This window comes from Dasypus novemcinctus, chromosome 14 (assembly GCF_030445035.2).
Source record: "Dasypus novemcinctus isolate mDasNov1 chromosome 14, mDasNov1.1.hap2, whole genome shotgun sequence".
Classification (NCBI taxonomy): domain Eukaryota; kingdom Metazoa; phylum Chordata; class Mammalia; order Cingulata; family Dasypodidae; genus Dasypus; species Dasypus novemcinctus.
The window spans coordinates 80,655,706-80,674,183 of NC_080686.1; the positions used below are offsets into that span (position 1 = coordinate 80,655,706).

The 18,478-nt window shown below is 38.5% G+C and overlaps 1 pseudogene; it reads left to right on the forward strand.

Annotated features, from left to right (window-relative positions):
* The first annotated feature begins 3,653 nt into the window (after positions 1–3,653).
* Positions 3,654–18,478, forward strand: part of LOC101424867 (tetratricopeptide repeat protein 7B-like) — a 54,035-nt pseudogene continuing 39,210 nt past the window's right edge.

An 18,478-nucleotide genomic window follows, 5' to 3' on the forward strand; every position in this document is an offset into this window, starting at 1 on the left:
GAATTTTTATTATTTTATTTTATCCACCCCCCCCACTCTGTTGTTATTCTTTTTGCACTTGCTGTCTGCTCTCTGTGTCCATTTGCTGTGTGTTCTTCCATATCTGCTTGTCTTTTTCTTCGTGTCTTTCTCTTTAGTAGGCATTGGGAACTGATTCCTGGACCTCTGGTGTGGCAGAGAGTCACTCAATTGCTTGTTCCACTTCTTCTCCCTGTCTGCTGTGTCTCTCACTGTCTCTCCTCTGTGACTTCCTTTGTTGCATCATCTTGCTGTACCAGCTCTCTGCAGTGCAGGCTGTCAGCTCTCCTTGGTGCAGGCCAGCTTGCCTTCATCAGCAGGCCCTGGGAATCAAACCCAGGGCCTCCTACATGGTATCACACAGAGTTCCTCCAACTCTTTGAAAGACTCCTTGTGATATCTTCTTTGAAAAAGATTCTGCTTAAATAAATGTTGGGGCAATCATTCTCAAGTATATATATATATTTTTTTGTCTTTATTTATTTTTTTAATGTTACATTAAAAAAATATGAGGTCCCCATATACCCTCCACCCTCCTCACCCCACTCCTACCCCCATAACAACAACCTCCTCCATCATCATGAGACATTCATTGCACTTGGTGAATACATTTCTGAGCACTGCTGCACCTCATGGTCAATGGTCTACACCATAGCCCACACTCTCCCACAGTCTACCCAGTGGGCCATGGGGGGACATACAATGTCCAGTAACTGTCCCTGCAGCACCAGCCAGGACAACTCCAACCCCAGAAAATGCCCCCACATCACATCTCTTCCTCCCACTCCCTACCCTCAGCAGCCACCATGGCCACTTTCTCCACACCAATGCCACATTTTCTTCAATTACTAATCACAATAGTTCATGAATAGAATATCAGTAAGTCCACTCTAATCCATACTCTATTCCTCCATCCTGTGGACCTTAGAATGGTTGTGTCCACTCCACATCTATATCAAGAGGGGGCTTAGATTCCACATGGATGCAATTCTCCTGCTTTCAGTTGTAGGCACTCTTGGCTCCCTGGTGTGGTGGTTGACCTTCTTCACCTCCATGTTAGATGTAAGTCCAATAAACCAGAGTGCAGGAGTTGCAAGTCTGTTGAGGCTTAGGGCCTGGTTATCACATGGTCAATCCAGAGATTCAGGTCCCCTAGGTATAAACTAAACCCCAGCACCAACTACAGTTCCAGTAAAAGTAACAGGAGAGACTTGTGGACACATCTAAGTTCAGCTCCATCACACAGAAACACAAACTCCAAAGTAGGGCCAACTGATATGGCACTGAACTCCATCTGCCATGACCATAGAACCTGTGGGTCTCTGTAGCCCTCAGAAGAACCAATACCTGGGGTTGTATTTACTTTATCTGTCTCTGGGACTCTGCTGAGGTGTGCATAAGGGCAACCCCTCTGATAACCTCCCAGCTCTTTTTGGAGACTCATAGCCATAAAAACTCATTTGTCCTTTCCATTTCCCCATTTTATTCAGATCAAAAAGCATTTTTAACTTCTGGTATTATATGTAGACTGAGATATTCTGCTGGTCCGAGTTGACCCTTTTTTTCAAGGTCATTTTCTAGTTACATCATCAACTGGTACTTGGTAGTAATCCCTTGGTGCCAGGGAGGCTCATCCCTGGGAGTCATGTCCCATGCTGGGGGGAAGGCAACACATTTACATGCTGAGTTTGGCTTTGAGACTGGCCACATTTGAGCAACATGGAGGCTCTCAGGAGGTAACTCTTAGGCACCCTGCAGCTCTAGGCCTTGTTCTTATTTCAGATGCACAGGCTTACAAGCATAGTCATTAGTATCAAGGGCTCAAGTACATTTTTAAGGTTGGTATTTATAAATCATTGTAATTTTGTCTTCAGAATATACTCAAGTTGATTCATTTTACAAGCTTTCAGAATACAGATCCACTGACATTTGTTAGTATTCATGTGAATAATTTGATTATACTGATTTGATTGTACTGATTAGCTACTCAGGGGATCAAAAGAAAGAAAATTTAAATAACTTCTGAAAATGGATGCATTGTTTTTCACATTTTTAGGTTAAAAAAAAAAAAAGTCCACCATTTCATGGCAAAGTTATTAATTACCACTTCTTTTTCTCCCCTGTAATTCAGTAATGAACTTTGGACCCCTGTATCTCTTAGGGGTGACAGCTAGAGAAATAAAATGAGAAAATCTTTGTTTCAAAGTATCTTAGTTCTGGAAGACTTTATCAGTGAAGTTGGCCTATGATATTAGGGGAGTAATATGGAAAAAGTGTGGGAGCTTGATATGTTTGATATTTTTCCCTTCATGAAATGAATTATGATCAAATAGGATATCCCTTGTCTTTTTGTTAAGGTAGCAGAAATGAAATGATTGTTTTCATAAATATTTTTCCTTTGACATGGTGTTCAGCTGTTAGTTTGCTGGACTGTGATCTCATCAGCTGTGGAACATGGGAATTCAGTGGCAAATTTTTTAAGGGGTGTGAGAATGGCCTACAATTGTTACATTTTCCCTCTTCTCTGGGTTTTAAAATAACTTGAACAACAGTGTGACATTTTAAAGAACTATGAGATGGAAGGGACCAAACTACTACCAGCTGGAGGGGAAAATGAGAAAATAATTATAACCTAAATTATGCATCAAGGAAATATTAACTGGAAAAGATGAAGAAATAAAGGCTTCATAACTGTAGTGGATAGAGAGGGCCAAAAGTTGAGAAAAGGAAGGAAGGGAGGGAGAAAAGAGGGAAGGAAGCAAGAAAGGAAGGAAGGAAGTTTTACTGAGGAAAAAATGGTTCTTAGATATTTCAAATGCAGTTTCTCAAAGCTTTAATTACAGGAGAAAATAAAAACTTGTTAGCAGGAAATGAGACTTAACTATATGATTCTTGTTTAGCACCAGCAATTGAGCAGGTACCAAATTAATTATGAAAATTAGGAGCATTGCATAGGTTGCTAGGCATTAAATTCCTTTACAGGTGGCCTAGATGAATCCATGTTTTATATGGCTTGCCAAACTACTGCTGTAACAAGTGCTTCTAGAGCTTCCTGCTGGGGACTACTCAGAGTTTGCCTATTGTGGGTAACTCTATGATGGTTGCGCCTGCACTAGCATAATCACAAGAATCCTACCTCCCCCGATCCCTTCCCTGGCAGGGTACTTGCCCCAGCTCAGCCATCAGCTCTGTTTGCTTACTGCTGTGATCATTGCTGGGGATTCTCCGGGCCTTGGGCCTGGCACGAAGTCCCTCCTGGGCCAGCTGCTTTCTCTCTTGGCTGCTTTTGTTCCTGCTGCCACCTCTGTTGCTGCTTGTCCTTCCCTCTTTGGCCATATTATTAAAGAGGGTTATGACTGGGTTTTGTTGGGTTAGAAATAAGGTTGGGTAATGGTTGAACCTAGGCCCTTCTGCCTGTCTCAGGTCCGGCAGGCTCTTGTTCCACTGGAAGCAAGTGCTGGCCAATATTAGTCGGAGATGGGTAGATACCTCCTATAGCAGCCTATAAGGTGCAGCTTCTTGGGGGCTGGGTGTCTCTCTCTGCTTCCTGGGCCAGGCACTGAAGGATGCTGGGAATTAGGAGGTTCTACTTCTTCCAAGGAGCAATAGTGCCACCATTTTTCTCTTCTGGGAGAATGATCCAGGAAGGATCATTGGAATGTAATGATAATGGAACAGTCAATGATATCAACTACGATTCCTGCACCAGGTGTTGTGCTAAGGACTCTTCCTGCATCAGTTCACTTAATTCCTACAAAGGTTTGTAGGAGTCTATGTCATGCTTTTGGAGTCATTGGGCATTGGAATTTCGTCCTGGCTCTGCCATTTACCAGCTATAAGACCTAAGGCAAATTACTTTAATTTCTCTGTGTCTGTATAAAGAAGTTGATGAAAATGGTACCCATTTTAAATCTTGAGGAGCCATTGAAGAGCCCAAAGCAGATCTGGGAGATTGAGTCAGTGACTCTTCTTTCCATATCTTCAGTTTCTTCTTCCATTTCTTCAGTTCTCACATGATCTCATCACTCATTGGAACTCAGACCTTTCTTGTGTCTCTTTCTTCATAACATCTTTGTTTGTCCTTAAGCTTCTGCTGCCTGCTTTCTGAATGTCATTTGTTGATTGATTAATTTAGTTGCCAAACATGGAAATAGACAGTGGGGAGATATGAGATGAATATTAACTACTACTTAAACAGGATTGTGTGCTTTTATGACTTAATTCTCCCAATGACACTGTGAGTTGAAACTGTTACTATTTCTTTATTTCAATGAGAGTATGAGAAGTTATGCAACTTGCCATGGCTCACTCAGCTAGCAAGTGGAGTTGTCAAGATTTACATCCAGAGTTGGATGTGGTTCTTGCCCTTGAGACCCTTCAAATTGAATGGGAGAGAAGACCCATGAACAAGTGAATAAGTTCAATATATAACAGAAGCATTTAGGAAGAGCTAGGAATGCTTTTTGCAAGAGTCAAAGAAGGCTTCATTGGGAACATGCTTCTGAATTATTTGTTGTGCAAGCGTCGTTTCATGGCTTGCATTCTACATAAACTATTTGCATTACCTTGAACAAATTTCTTCATCCTATTTGAGTCTTATTTTTCTTATTTGTAAATAAGAGCCTCGAACACATTCCTCTAATTTAGAAATCTCTACTCTATTCTAATTCTGCCTGCTTGTTAAGGCCTCTTCAATCACTTACCCCTGATTTGTCTAGACTTTCTGATACTGGCGATAAGCCTGGTAAGCTGCTGAGAGTTTATCACTGGCTCCTGGCCAGGAAGTAGACTCTCTAAGTTCTAGCCTTTCCCTTGATCACAGCCCTAGTGGTTGCTGCCTTGATGATGACAGGAAGCAATTCTTGTCACTCTTGGATACTCTCTGCTCTTCTCACCCACGTTGTGATTGCAGCCAGGGGGAAATGTCACATTTGTACTTCAGAGGGAGAAGAGCATCACTCAGCCCTTTTGTATGTTATGAGTTTAGAAGCAACCCGAGGGTTCCTGCTGTGCTGACATCCACTGATTGAGAAGCAGTGCCATGTGAGGTCAAGAGTGCAACCTTTGGAGTCAGACAATTGAGCTTGAATCGTGTCTTCTTCACTTCCTCAGTATGCTACGTGACATCTCTATGATTCAGCTTGCTTGTCTGTAAAATGATAACAATCATATCTACCTTGTGGTTTTGTCATGAGGGTCTAATGGTTATTCATGGGAAGTATTTAGAGCAATATCAGGTAAGAAATCAAATAGGGTTTCTTATTATAACAGCCGACCCAACAGGCCAATTGCAAGGTAAAGACTGAAAATGACAGTTACTTATTTTTTCTTAGCGCCCCTTGAAGCTCAGGATTGTCGTGTGACCCAGTTCTATCCAAAATGATATTAGGGGAAGTCCACTGGAGGGTTTCTGGGAAACATTTTCCTTCCTGGAGATGTAAACTCTCTTCCTTCCTACATGTTCCTTTCTTGCTTATGAACATTGCCACATGAAGTTGTAAAGCTTGGGCCTACTGCTGTAGCTGCCCTGTGACCAAGATGGAAGACATATGGACACTGAGGATGGGAGGACAGAAAGATGAAAAGAAGCAGTGTCCTTGAAGATGTCATTAAGCTGCTGAAACTAACTCTGAGACTGCCTACCTATGGCCAGTCTTATGTGAGACAATGAAATAATAATAAAACCCATGTGTTTAAGCCATTTTTATTTAGGTAATCAGTTCCTTGCAGCCAAAAATATCCTGACACACTTGAACTTCAACAACCTCCTGGGATGGAAGTTCACCACGGTAAAATTTCTGATTTTAACTGAATCATCATCAGAATGATGGGCAAAGGACTCCAGAGAACTCATTTAATTGGTTAAATATTTCACACATGCCTATACCAAGGAACCATCCCTTGCAATAGGAGATCAACTAAAGCATACTGAAAGGAGAGGAATCTCTTCTCCCAAACCTTGTGAAGACTCTGGAATCCCACAGCAAATGTTCTTACTGTTGGAAACATTTCCCCATGTTCACACTCCATTAAGAATGTCCAAATGCTCACGGAACCTCCTACCTATCTGATTCCAACAGAGAAGCCATTTTGCTTTTCAGCAACTAAAAGAAGTGGGGATGAAATAAATTTCTAACTTGACCCAGGAGTAGATTGGCAGCAAAACACAGTATACTGTTTATCAGTTATTAAATTTTTATATGGTAAGTCTTCCAAACTGTCAAAAAATGACTGAAATCAAATTTCTATAAAAAATGCTTTTAAATTAGTATAGAGGATGCTAGTCTTTCTAAACTTCAATAGAATTCAATCAGGAATTGTCATGTAAATAAATAGATCAAGATTTTAATGTGGGATTGCTGGGTTGCTGACAACCTTTTTATTAATAATAGGCTTTATGGTTTGTAGTTTACAAATGCTTCACAGTTTACAATTCATAAGGTACTGTCATATTCACAGTTCATTAAACTCATAATAAACTTCTGATATAGGTGTTGCTTGAGGATGTTGAAATTTGAGGGGAATCCAGGAAGCTTGCATATTTGACTTTGGAAAAACCACCTTCTTCCTTCTTCTCAAGATGTCACTCTTCCTAAATAGGTGGTATTTCTTCTAGGAAGAGTCCACTGTTGGGAGTCAGAAGACATTTGTGGGTCTCGCCTTTGAGTTGACCTTGCTGTGCACTCTCTGATGAGTTACTGATGTCTCTAGCTTCACCTTCCTCTTTTGTAGAGCAAGCGGTTGAAATTAAAAAGCTCTTTAAGATTTCTTCAAAACCCAGAAATTGTTTTTCTGGGACCTACAATTATTCTTAGGGTTAAATAGTGTCCTCTCCAGTTAGTGGTTTTAGAATCACCCGAACAATTTTTCACCAACTTTTTAGTATGGATTAATTCAGAGTGTGCTGTAATGGGCAATTTAAGAAGGAAAAGGAATAAGTAAAAAAAAAAAGGAAAAATACCGAGCTTAAATTCCTTCTATTCCATAATTTTCCTTGGGTTGACTACATTTAGCAGCATGAATTGAGTAGTCCAAACACTCATTAATTCATTTTTTTTCATTTAACTTTATTTTTGTGCCTACCATGTGTCAGGCACAATTCTCACTATGTGTTGATCATCAACTTTGAAGTAAGTATATTACAGGGTGCTGGATTTAGGACAATGAACATGAAAGAGCTCAGGTTCTAGACGGGGAGATGTAAAACTTAACAGACAACTATAATACAACATGATAAATGCTGTGGTAGGGGAAAGTTCAGAGTGCTAAGGGAATAAATAGGAAGCACACTTTTGGATTGTGGTGGGAAAGGGAAGGCTTCCTGAAGCTTAGCCAAGGAAAGGTTGAGGAGGAAAGAGAAGGAAGAGCAGAAGGCAGTTTCAAGTAACTACTTATGGAAAGTCCCAGAGTTGAGCAAAGGCATCGTCTATTAGAAGGAGAGGAAAAAAGTTCAACAGAGTTTCCACTTAGAAGGGACAGGTAAGATATCAAGAAGTGTGGCTGATGGGGTAAATTGAGGCCATGTCATGACAGGCCTTGCAAACCATGCTTTGGAGTTCAGATTTTATCCCAAGAACAAGGCTAAGCCATTGAAATCTACTTTTAAATTTAACTTTTATTACAGTAATGCATGCACATAATACACAAAATTACATTGCTTCTAAAGGTCTTATACAAAAACTATCAGCCTTCTAATGGCCTCCATGGTAAAGGAAATCACGTTTAATTCTTTTATCTTCTAAATAATTTGTTTCTATCTTTTGTTGATTTTAGACATTATGCATTCCCATTATGATAATGCAAAATTTTAGCTCTCTTGGACCCTTCCTTCCAATTTCTTCAGTCTTCCTAATATGATTGTTTCATATTTTTATTAAACTCATATTTATAATATCATTATTATGGCTATATAAAAATTATTTGTTGCTGAGTCAAGTAGTAGGCTGTATTATTTCCCAGCTACTAAAACACATACCATGTAATCGGTTGACTTAACAACAGGAATTTATTGGGTCATGGTTTCAGAAGTTAAAAAGTTTACTTCCTCCTGATGTCATTATCTTCTGGCTGGCTGGCAGTCTTTGGAGTTCCTTTACTTTTTCCATCACATGGCTATGCACATGGCAATGTCTTCTCCTTTTTCTTCCAGGTTCTATTAACTCCCCGCTCTGGTTGCTCCCTGGGTCTCTGTCTGTGGCCTTCTCTATATGGCCTCCACTGAAAGAATTAAGCCCATCCTGATTCAGTTGTGTCACATCTTAACTGAAGTTATCTCATATTTTGTCAAAACCTACAAAATTGTGAAGGGCAAAGTATAACGTATAATGAAAACTGTAGTCCATGGGTAGGAGCAATGCTTCAATATGTGCTTATCAATTAGCATGGTAACAAATGTACCATGCTAATGAAGGATGTTGTTAATTTGGGAAAGTGTGAGATAGGGAGGGAATGGAACATGTGGAATCCCTTATAATTTTTATGTAACATTTATATATCTAAAGCTCTTTTAAAAATAAAAAAAAATAATTAAAAAGAAAAAGATCCTATTTAACATGGATTCACACACACAAGAATGGATTAAAATTAAGAACATGTTTCTCTGGGGTACATAACATAGGCCCCTACATAGACTATGATTATATTTACTTTCTTGTAAGTATTTTTGTTTTCCTGGTATCAATAATTACTTTGATTGCTTAGCTTTCTTTGAATCTCTGGTCAAGTCTTCTCATCTTCTTCTGTAACTCTGTAAAACCTTCAATATCATCTCATCTCTACCTCTCCAAAGTACCTGTACTTGATATTTTCTAGGGTGCAGTGTGGACAAATTTACTTGCTTCCCACTGCAGAGGAAGAACCATTGCTTCCTCTGCAGGCCCTTATGTTTGCCTTTCCTCTTCCCTGCTATATTGTTTAACATTCTTTCATCAACTTTCTTTCTTCATCTTTTGTTATTTTTTTGGTTACATTTTTTTCTAGTTTAATCAAAGATGGAATTTGTGTTCCTGTTCCTTCTGAGGCAGAGTTGGAAGTTAGCCAAAAGATCTGTACTCCATCTTAAAACTGGAATTTATTAATGAGTTTTAAGTAAGAGATTATCATATTTGCTTTTGAGAATTATCTCTCTGGCCACAGTGTGGAGAGAGTGAATCTGAGGGGAAATGGATTAGGTTCAGGGATTGTAATGGGCCGGGTAATGAGATAGCTCACAGAAGGTTCATGACAACGAGGACAGAGAGTCGTCCTGACTGGATGTAATTAGGAGAAGATCCAATAGTTCTTGGCGAGTAATTGGACGTGGGAGTGAGGAAGAGGTTAAGGAGAAGACGTGGCCTGGTTTTTAGCATAGGAAAATGGGCAGATGATAATGTCTTTTATGGCAGTAGAGAATACCAGAGGGAAAGCAGGCTTTGGAATGGAGAGAAAAATAATATGGCATCCGTGGATTGCTGAGTTTGAAGTTTCTTTGATACATTTAAGTATAAACATTGAGTAGGCAATATTAAATGGTATTTGAAAATGGTGATTTACTAAGATAAAGATGTAAAAGAGACAAGAAGAAAAATTGTAGAGAACCAGATGAAGGCTGGGCAGAGAAAGAGGAACGTACAAAGAAATAGGAAAAGCCATTAAAGGGAAAACAACAGAAGATGTTGCCAAAGAAGACAAGGAAACAGGGTTTATCCAGCAGTTAAATGTGATGGGCTAAAAGTATCCTTTGAATTTAGTGACATAAAGGCCATTGCTGACCTTGGAAAGAACAGCTTCTGTGGAATAACAGGAGCTGAATCTGAGTAATAATGTGTTGAGGAGTGAGTGGGAGATGAGGAAATGGGAACAGTGTGTGTAGAACATTTTTTTCAAGTAGTTTGGTTATTAAAGGGAAGGAGAGAAAGTGTAGCTGGAAAGAAACATGTTAAGGGAAGTTTCTTTTTTTCCTGATGATATTTATTTCATAAATATAATAATTCAAAACATTTTGAAATAGGAAACATGTTCTTCTGAACAATTTATACAAAGAAAATACCAATATAGGAATAAAAATACTGAAAATATATGAAAAGCACCAGAACATTAGAGAAATTACACGGGCAACAATTCTAAGAATGTATTTATTTTTGTTTTTTGTTTTTTGCAATTGTACAATAAAGTGCTATTTAACCTAGTTAAAATTAATGGTGAAATAAAGAACAGTTATGGTGTCATTATGAAACTTGAGGCTAGGTTTACCAGCAATCACAATCTTAGGTTACCTACAGATCAATCTAATAATATTTCATTAATGTTTTCATGGAAAATCTATTCATTTCTATTCCCAAGTTTAAAATAATCTGAATCTAAATGTTGGTTAATGGAGGTTTCTTTTTAGTCATTATTTCTAAGATGTGAGATTTCAAGTCTGTTTAAATGTTAATGGAAAGATAAATAAAAGTAGAAATGGTGGTAACTGAGGGTGGATTCCTTTAGAAAGAGAGAGGGGATGGTATACATAGTGTAGGCATAAAGTCTAGGTAAGAGGAGGAACACCCTATTTCTTGCAATAGGGGACACAGAGGAGGGCCAAGTAAATGGATCAGGTGAATAAAAGTTGAGAGAGTTATTGATGGCTTCCATTTTCCTTTGGAAGTAATAAAATTCAGGGTCATATACTGAGTGAGGGAAGTGGTGATGTCAGAATGAGAAACATGGAAAAGATTTTAAATAGCATGTATGGAAAATGGAAAGTGTGCTAAAGAAACTCAGAGAGGTTACCAAATAGTGTTCAGAACCTGGGTGAGACTGGAAATCATGAATTCATATTGGCAACAACTGTGCAGCAGCCCAGGTTTGATTGTGGCAAAGGTAGACAGACTAAAGCAGAAGTTAGATTTTGTCATGCAGATACAGAGGATGGGTAAATTGACAATGAAATTGAGACTTTCAACAAAGTGGATGCATAGATGATGAACCAAAGATTATAAATGTTTAGAGAGGGGATAAAAGAAAGAATGTGGATGACAGAGAAGAGGATAGTAGAGGGTTCTCAGGGACAGGTTGAAAAGTAGTTTTACTAGGAAAAATTGAGTTAGAGTCAAAATAACAAGATGTTACAGTGAGAGAGAGTAAGATGACTGAATTTATGATTTCATAGCGGGAGCAGTTCTGGGTCATGACAAGCTCTAGGGTGTGACTGAAGTGGAGTAGAGATGAAAGTCATTGGAAATGAAAAGTTCAGGGCCAGAAATTTGGATGGGCATCCATACTTTAATAAAATCTTCACTGTTTGGTTATTTTTAGTTAGTTTAAAAGTGATGCTAAGAACGAAAAACACCACAATTCATTGGTTTAAAAAACAACAAAAACAACAATAAAATAGTCTCTCTGTTTTTTCAATCCTGTAATTACAGAAACTTGATTTCATGGTTTAAAACATTTAAAGTTCAACTTAAATAAGGTTGAATTCTATTTTGAAACTTGAAAAAAGTGATTTTGAAAGTTCTCAAAATCAAATTAATCTTTAAACACTGAGTGAAAAAATGTCAAACCTAGTCCATTTTCATCTTCCTTCCAAAATTACAAATAACTGGTACCAACTACAAAATGGCTGGGATCCTGTGCATGGGCCTTAAAACACATACCAGGGAAACAGATATGGCTCAGCCCCTTGGGCGCCTGCCTACCATATCAGAGGTCTTGGGTTCAGGTCTTGGTGTCTCCTAAAAGAAGATGAGCAGATGCCACCTCCTGCTACAAGAAGCTTAGACTTCACTCCCACCAAAACAAGCAAATGCCACAAGGCAGCAGACGCCCCACCCCATGGGGAGATGATGTGGTTCAGGTTATTGGGCACTTGCCTCTCATGTGGAAGGTTCTGGGCTTGGTTCCTGGTGCCTCCTGGAGAAGGTGAGCAAACAATGAGCAGGCAGACAGGAGAACCATCTGGGGGAGGGGAGGATAAATAAAGAAAAATAAAGTAAATAAATAAATCTGTAAAAGAAAAGACTTAAAATATACTAAAAATGACTATGATTGGCTATGCAGTCACATTTTCATTGGATAAGTGACAAAGTGACGTGATTTTATTGATTTTGAACAGTTTCTATTACTCATTATATGAATGCTGACCTAACATACAAACACCACAGATGATAAAATTTAAAGCATAATTAGAAAAGATCCTGCTACCACACAGATGGTCTTATACATAAAAAATGGTGTATATTATATTGTTATACGTCTAAAGTTATTCATCAACTCATGGGAATAATTTAAGAAGTTGAGAGGAATAGTTTAGATCAGGCTTAGGGAAGAGAGAATAATTACTTCTACATAGTTAAAGAACTACCATGGACAGCACCATCCTTATACTTGGATAAGCATCCCTTCCTCTTCCCATAGTGAGTCAGCATGATGCCCTGAGGAACTCTGAGGCTCATACCTATGGGGATGTCCTGGGGCCCTTGCTCCAGGTGGGCAGCTTGGTGAAAACATCACTCTCCTTTAATGGTAGGGTATTTCTTTTATGGGATTGTGAGACACTGGGCACCCAGAATGGTGCTGACATGTAGGTTTTGGGTGATTCTCACTCCCATCAGATGCAGGAAGTGTTCAGGTCTGGGTTACCAGTGATCCACCATTAGCTCCTGAGCTTCAGCTGTGGGCCCATGCATTGCTCTCGCCCTTCTATGGTGGTGTTCTGTTCTTGGTGCTCCTCCAGTCTGTTGCTCCCAAGGGCAATGCAGGTGGTAGCCTTTTTCCTGCATGCCTCTCCACGACTGACACCAAGGTTGGTTACCCCATCACCACCATAGGCTCTATGCAATGTGTCAGGGAGTCCTCCAGGTTTGGTTGTACCTTTCTCCTTTGCTGACTTTCAGGGCTTTTGATCCACAGTTCTAATGTATTCTTCTTATCAATATAATTTCTTGCCTCAAATTGTTGTTACATTGTGCTCCCCCAAATAGGTCTTAAACCATGCCAGGTGAAGGACAGATTACTCTTCTCATTCTACCCATAGGCCTTTGCCTACCTTCCCTACTGGTTGTGGTATGTGGAGTCAACATAGAAAAAAGATCACACCCTAGGGGAATGTAGTGATTATGGCTTTTTCCAGTGTTCTTTATTGCTTTGTATAGATACATATTTCTATCTGGCTTTAGAATAGGTGAATTGTAGGTTTTTTATAGCATTATAACAAAAATAATAAATTCTAATTTTCTGTATAGAACAATGCTGGGTTATAATAAAAACTGTGACACCTTCACATAAAAAAAAATGGTTTTCTTAATTCTCTTAAGTAAGCTCCCCCTTTCCCTGATCCTGTTTGAATGTTGCCATTCCATATGGATATCAAGACGTTAATGTAGGCTCTACCCTATCATACCTTTTATCACTCTAGTTGTGGCATTAAGGTTGTGGCAATTTATGAGCATTAGTAGTCTGGGAGTAGTTTGAGTTTATTCAGTTTAGCCAACAGTTGATTCATTTTCACAAAATTAAAAATCAAAGAAATATCAATACAATTCACAAAAACTCATTGTTTATAACACGTATTTACCAGGGTAATAAATAGTACCATCATGGCCATGTGTAAAGGTCCCTATTTTTCACGTATAACAGTGCACTGTAAAGACTTGGCTTGAGTACATCGAAAGGGAAACTGATATACCCTTTTGTTAGAAGGATTATTTAGTCGACTAATAAGTTAATAATTTGGAAGCAGTATCTAGTTGTCATTTTAACACAAGGTAGAATAATTGCTTGTGTTTCATATTAGGATGCATGATAACAGAAAAAGTTACAGGTCTCAAGGAACTCAATGTTTCGTGTAGAAGGGAGGTGAGTCAGCAAATAGTTATGCACTAACGTGATATATTAAATAAAGTTTTATAGGTACCCAAATTGGACTGGGAATGTGAGAAGTAAGGAAAATCTTCCTTTAAGAACTTAGGAATTCTTCAGGCCTGGAAGGAGAAAACTCATTTCATGGAGTTGAAGAAATTACTCAAATTGGGCCTTGTTTCCTCCTCAGAAATTTCAGTTCTGAAGATAACTGTGGGGTGTTCTAAAGTTTTCCCCTTAGCCTTCAGGCAGAACTGTAATTATAGCCTTTTGGAGACAGGAGAATTGAACTTACTTTTAATAAGAAAGTATTTGTTTCAAGGTTACCTCACGCCTTAGCAATCAATTCTACCTTCCAATTTCAAGGGATTGTTGGGAGAATTAGTAATCTCTGTGAGACAGTTAAAGATCTTCAGAAAACAGCTTTTACATAAATTGAAGGTATTAAGCATTCTTTACAGTGTAGTTTAGGACTTTTTTTTTTTTAGTTAAACCAGTAATTTATTCAGGTGGGGGTGAAAGAGAAATGAGAGAAAATAAAGACCATGGGACCCAGGTGAAGAGGAAGAGTTTAGGGGTTCTTAACCTTTGTTCCACGGACTCCTTTGCCAGTCAGGTGAAAACCATGAACCCCTTACTAAGTCCACACTATACTGTGTATTATTTAATAAATATATCACACCCACACCAACATGTCCCCATAAGAATAACGTTCTTTTGAATTTCAATTCCAGCTCATGGAACCCTTGTTAAGAACCCCTGGTGTAGTTCGGTCGTTCAATATATTTACATGAAATTTATTTACACGGTGTGGGCTTTTACAATCTTAGGACACTTGAAGATGAAAGGAGACAAGTTGAGTTGAATTAGTTTTCCTTAACTTGACCTACTTTTCCTAATGAGATATTGGAGGCATAAAATAAGAGCTATCTTTTTGAAGTATGTGCATGCTGATTCTGGTCGTTAAATCTATTACCTAATTTATCTGTATTCAGAACATTCTAATGAACTGAAATCAAAGATTGTTGTTAATTCAAAGCAGAAGCAAAAGCATGGTTGATCAGATGAGTGAATAAAGTCTGAGATCCAGTAAACTTTCATAATGGTTTCTGAGAGATAACCAAATGAAAAAAAAAATTGAATTATTTTTGTGACTCTAAACAGTGTCTTCAAAACTCTTATTGAGGGGCATGAATTTATTTGGCTCACAGGGAACTTTCAGGGGAACTTATCGGCATTGCAGAGTATTTATATAGCACCTATCCCAGTAGCACCTAGGTTCCTGGATGATGGGCTTTCTGAAAACAAACAAACAATCCATTTCCAAGGTTGGAATCAGTCCATGACTTGTGTAATGGTGCAGAAGCCAAAATGAGATATCAAGAGCTCAGTCTATGTTTTCTTATAATGTGCTGTCTCAAAATTTCCTGAGGCTACACGACATTGCTCTACAGCCTACTCAAGTCCTACATTTTGCTAAGCTTCAAGTACCACTGTATGTTACCCATTTTACATTTATTATTTTAGATCAACACAAGATGTGAAGTAGGTAGTACTTGTATCTTTATTTTAGAAATGAAGAAACTGAGTCTTCAAAGGAGATGAAAATGAAGGGATAGCTTATTTAAAAATCTGAGATCTTGTTATTTATATCACAGTTGTTACCTTCTCAAAAAAAGAATAATTTAAAATAATAAAAAACAAAAAAATTAAAAATTAAAAAATACTTTCCTCCAAGTCAAGATAAATGTAGATGTAGTTAAAAAATGTATTAGTTAAAAAAATGTACGTGGATGTCAGCTAAGTCATTCTCTTCTTTGAGGTTCAAATGAATTTGACTGTAAGCCCCAGTCTCAGACGTGGTAGAGTTCCAGTTTTCCCCAGGAATTTGAGAGGTTTACTTCTCACCTGTTTACTCTGGCTCCAAGCTCTTCTGAGTTAGTACAGTTTATGGAGGCTTACCATTCCCTTCCCCTAGCAGTCTCTGCTAGTGTAATAAAGTAAAACCTAACAGACTCAAGTCACTTTTGTCTTAAATAACATTTTATTCTTCCTTTATGTGAAGCTCCAAGGGAAAAATCCCTCAGTAATTCTTGCTACTAATCAGATTTTTACTATTATGAAATATCCTTTGTAAAAGTTCTTCTCTAGCAATGTTCTTAATTCTTAATAAGGATAGAGTAAATTAAAGGTGTAGCTGATGGCTTGATATGAATCACTGGAGAGTGCAAGAGATAGAAGAGGCAGAGAACTTTGCTACTTTAACGCCGTTTTTTTTTTTTTTTTTTAAAAAAAAAGGCCTTCTTATTTTCCACTGAATATAGTCCAAGATCATTGCATGCCAGAGGTGAATTTTTCCTAAAATGATTTACAGTAAAAAAAAAAAACCTCCTGGGCATTTGAACTTCATCATTGAATGTGTTAAGTTGTTTATCTAACATGTAGTGGAATAGACAGAGCAGTAAGAGGAATTAGAAGATCAACCACTATAACATTTATAGTTTATCCTTGTTGTGAGCACAAGCTGTTGTTTTCTCAATTTATTTTATTTTGTTTTTTTTTAAATTTTTTAAAATATATTTTTTCTTTATTTTTAAAAGATACATAGATCACACAAAATGTTACAATAAAAAATTATAGGACACTCCGATATGCCCCACTCCTCATACCTCCCACTTTACCCCATATTAATAACTTCTTTCATTAGTGTGGTATATTCATTACAATTGATGAACACACTTTGGAGTACTGCACACAGCATGGATTAAAGTTTACATTGTAGTTTACCCTCTCTCTCAGTCCATTCAGTAGGTTTTGGCAGGATATATAGTGTCCTGCAACTGTCCCTGCAATGTCATTCAGGACAACTTGAAGTCCCAAAAATGTCCCCATATTACACCTCTTTTTCTCTCTGCCTGCCTTCAGCAACTCCAGTGGCTACTGTCTCCACATTGATGATATAATTTCTTCCATTGCTAGAATGACAATAAGTCTATAGTAGAATACCAGTAAGTCCACTCTAGTCCATATGTTATTCCCCAATCCTGAGGACTCTGGGAAGGTGATGCCCACTCCACTTCTTAATTGAAAGGGGGCTTCATTCCCACATGGCTGATGGATGGGACTCACCTGCTTGCTGTTGTAGACTGTCTCATTTCCTTGGTGTGGTGGTTGTCCATTCTCACCTTCTTGTTAGCTGTCCTGGGTGAGTCCAATGAACTGAAGAGTAGGTGTTGTAACTCTGTTGAGGCTCAGGGCCCAGCTGGCACATGAACAGCCAAGAGATTCAAGTCTCCTGGACATACACCCACCAACCCCAGCACCAACTACAGGTTCAATACAAGGGACAGAAAAGGCATGTGTAGAGAAGTCATATCTGAGTCCAACTCTGTCACACTCAGGAGCACAAACTCCAAAGTAGGGCCCACTGACAAGCTACCAAACTACAGAGCTATCTTCCATGACCATAGGACCTGGCTGTCTCTGGTGCCCTCAGGAGCCCCACTACCTGGGGTAGATTCTACTTTGGCTGTCTATGAGATCCTGTTGAGACGTGCATAAGTGCCACCCCTTTGATGATCTCCAGACTCATTCTGAAGTCTCTTAGCCATATAAGAGACTTTGTCTTTTGTCATTTGTCTTTATAATTTCCCCCTTTTACTCAAGGTCTTTTTCTAGTTGCATCATCAGCCGGTGCTTGGTAGTAATCCCTCAGTGCCAGGGAGGCTCATCCCTGGGAGTCATGTCCCATGCTGGGGAGAAGGTAATGCATTTATATGCTGAGTTTGGCTTAGAGAGTGGCCACATTTGAACAACATGCAGGCTCTCAGGAAGTAACTCTTAGGCACCCTGCAGCACTAGGCCAAGTTGAAATTTCAAGTGCAAAAGGCTCATAAACATAGTCATCAGTATCAAGGACCCATTAATGGACCATCCTTTCTCACTGGTCATTGCCTGGGCACTTAGGGGATTGTTGCAGTTCCATTAGAGAATGTGGCAGAGCTCCCCAGGATGGGAACCCAGCACTCACTCAGTGGTCATGTGAATCTCTACCCACTGTGGCAATACCCAATGAACATCTGAACATATCTGTATACCCTATATGCATGTCTAGGCAAACTCCCTCCCATGCTTCCCCATCAATGACACCCCACACCATGCTCCTCCCTTCTATAGTTGAACCCCTCTGTGATCCAAAACTTCTTAAAAAATGAAGCCAAATATATTGCCAAAGTCAATTAAGAGGAAAATGAGATAGTAATGATAGAATTAAATGTAAGAAATAAAATACTTAGTAATTTTTAAAAAAACTAAAATAAAGTAAAAAAATTGGGATATTAAAAAATGAAAAATATTATTTGATGTTTTACATTTCATCGCTGTGATAACTATTGTCCCATATGTACAGTGGCAATTTCTTGCATTTCTTCCTCAGTGTCTTACTTAAAAAAAGTTTTAGGTCACAGTAAAGTCACATACAGAATATAGGGGACTCCTATATATGCAAACATCCTCCCCCTTTCCTCCCTACCCTATTATTGATCTTTTTACATGTGAATGGTATATTTGTTACAACTAATGTACAAATATTGACTAAGCTACTAACCAACACCTTTATTTCATAGTTGAGAATATTGTG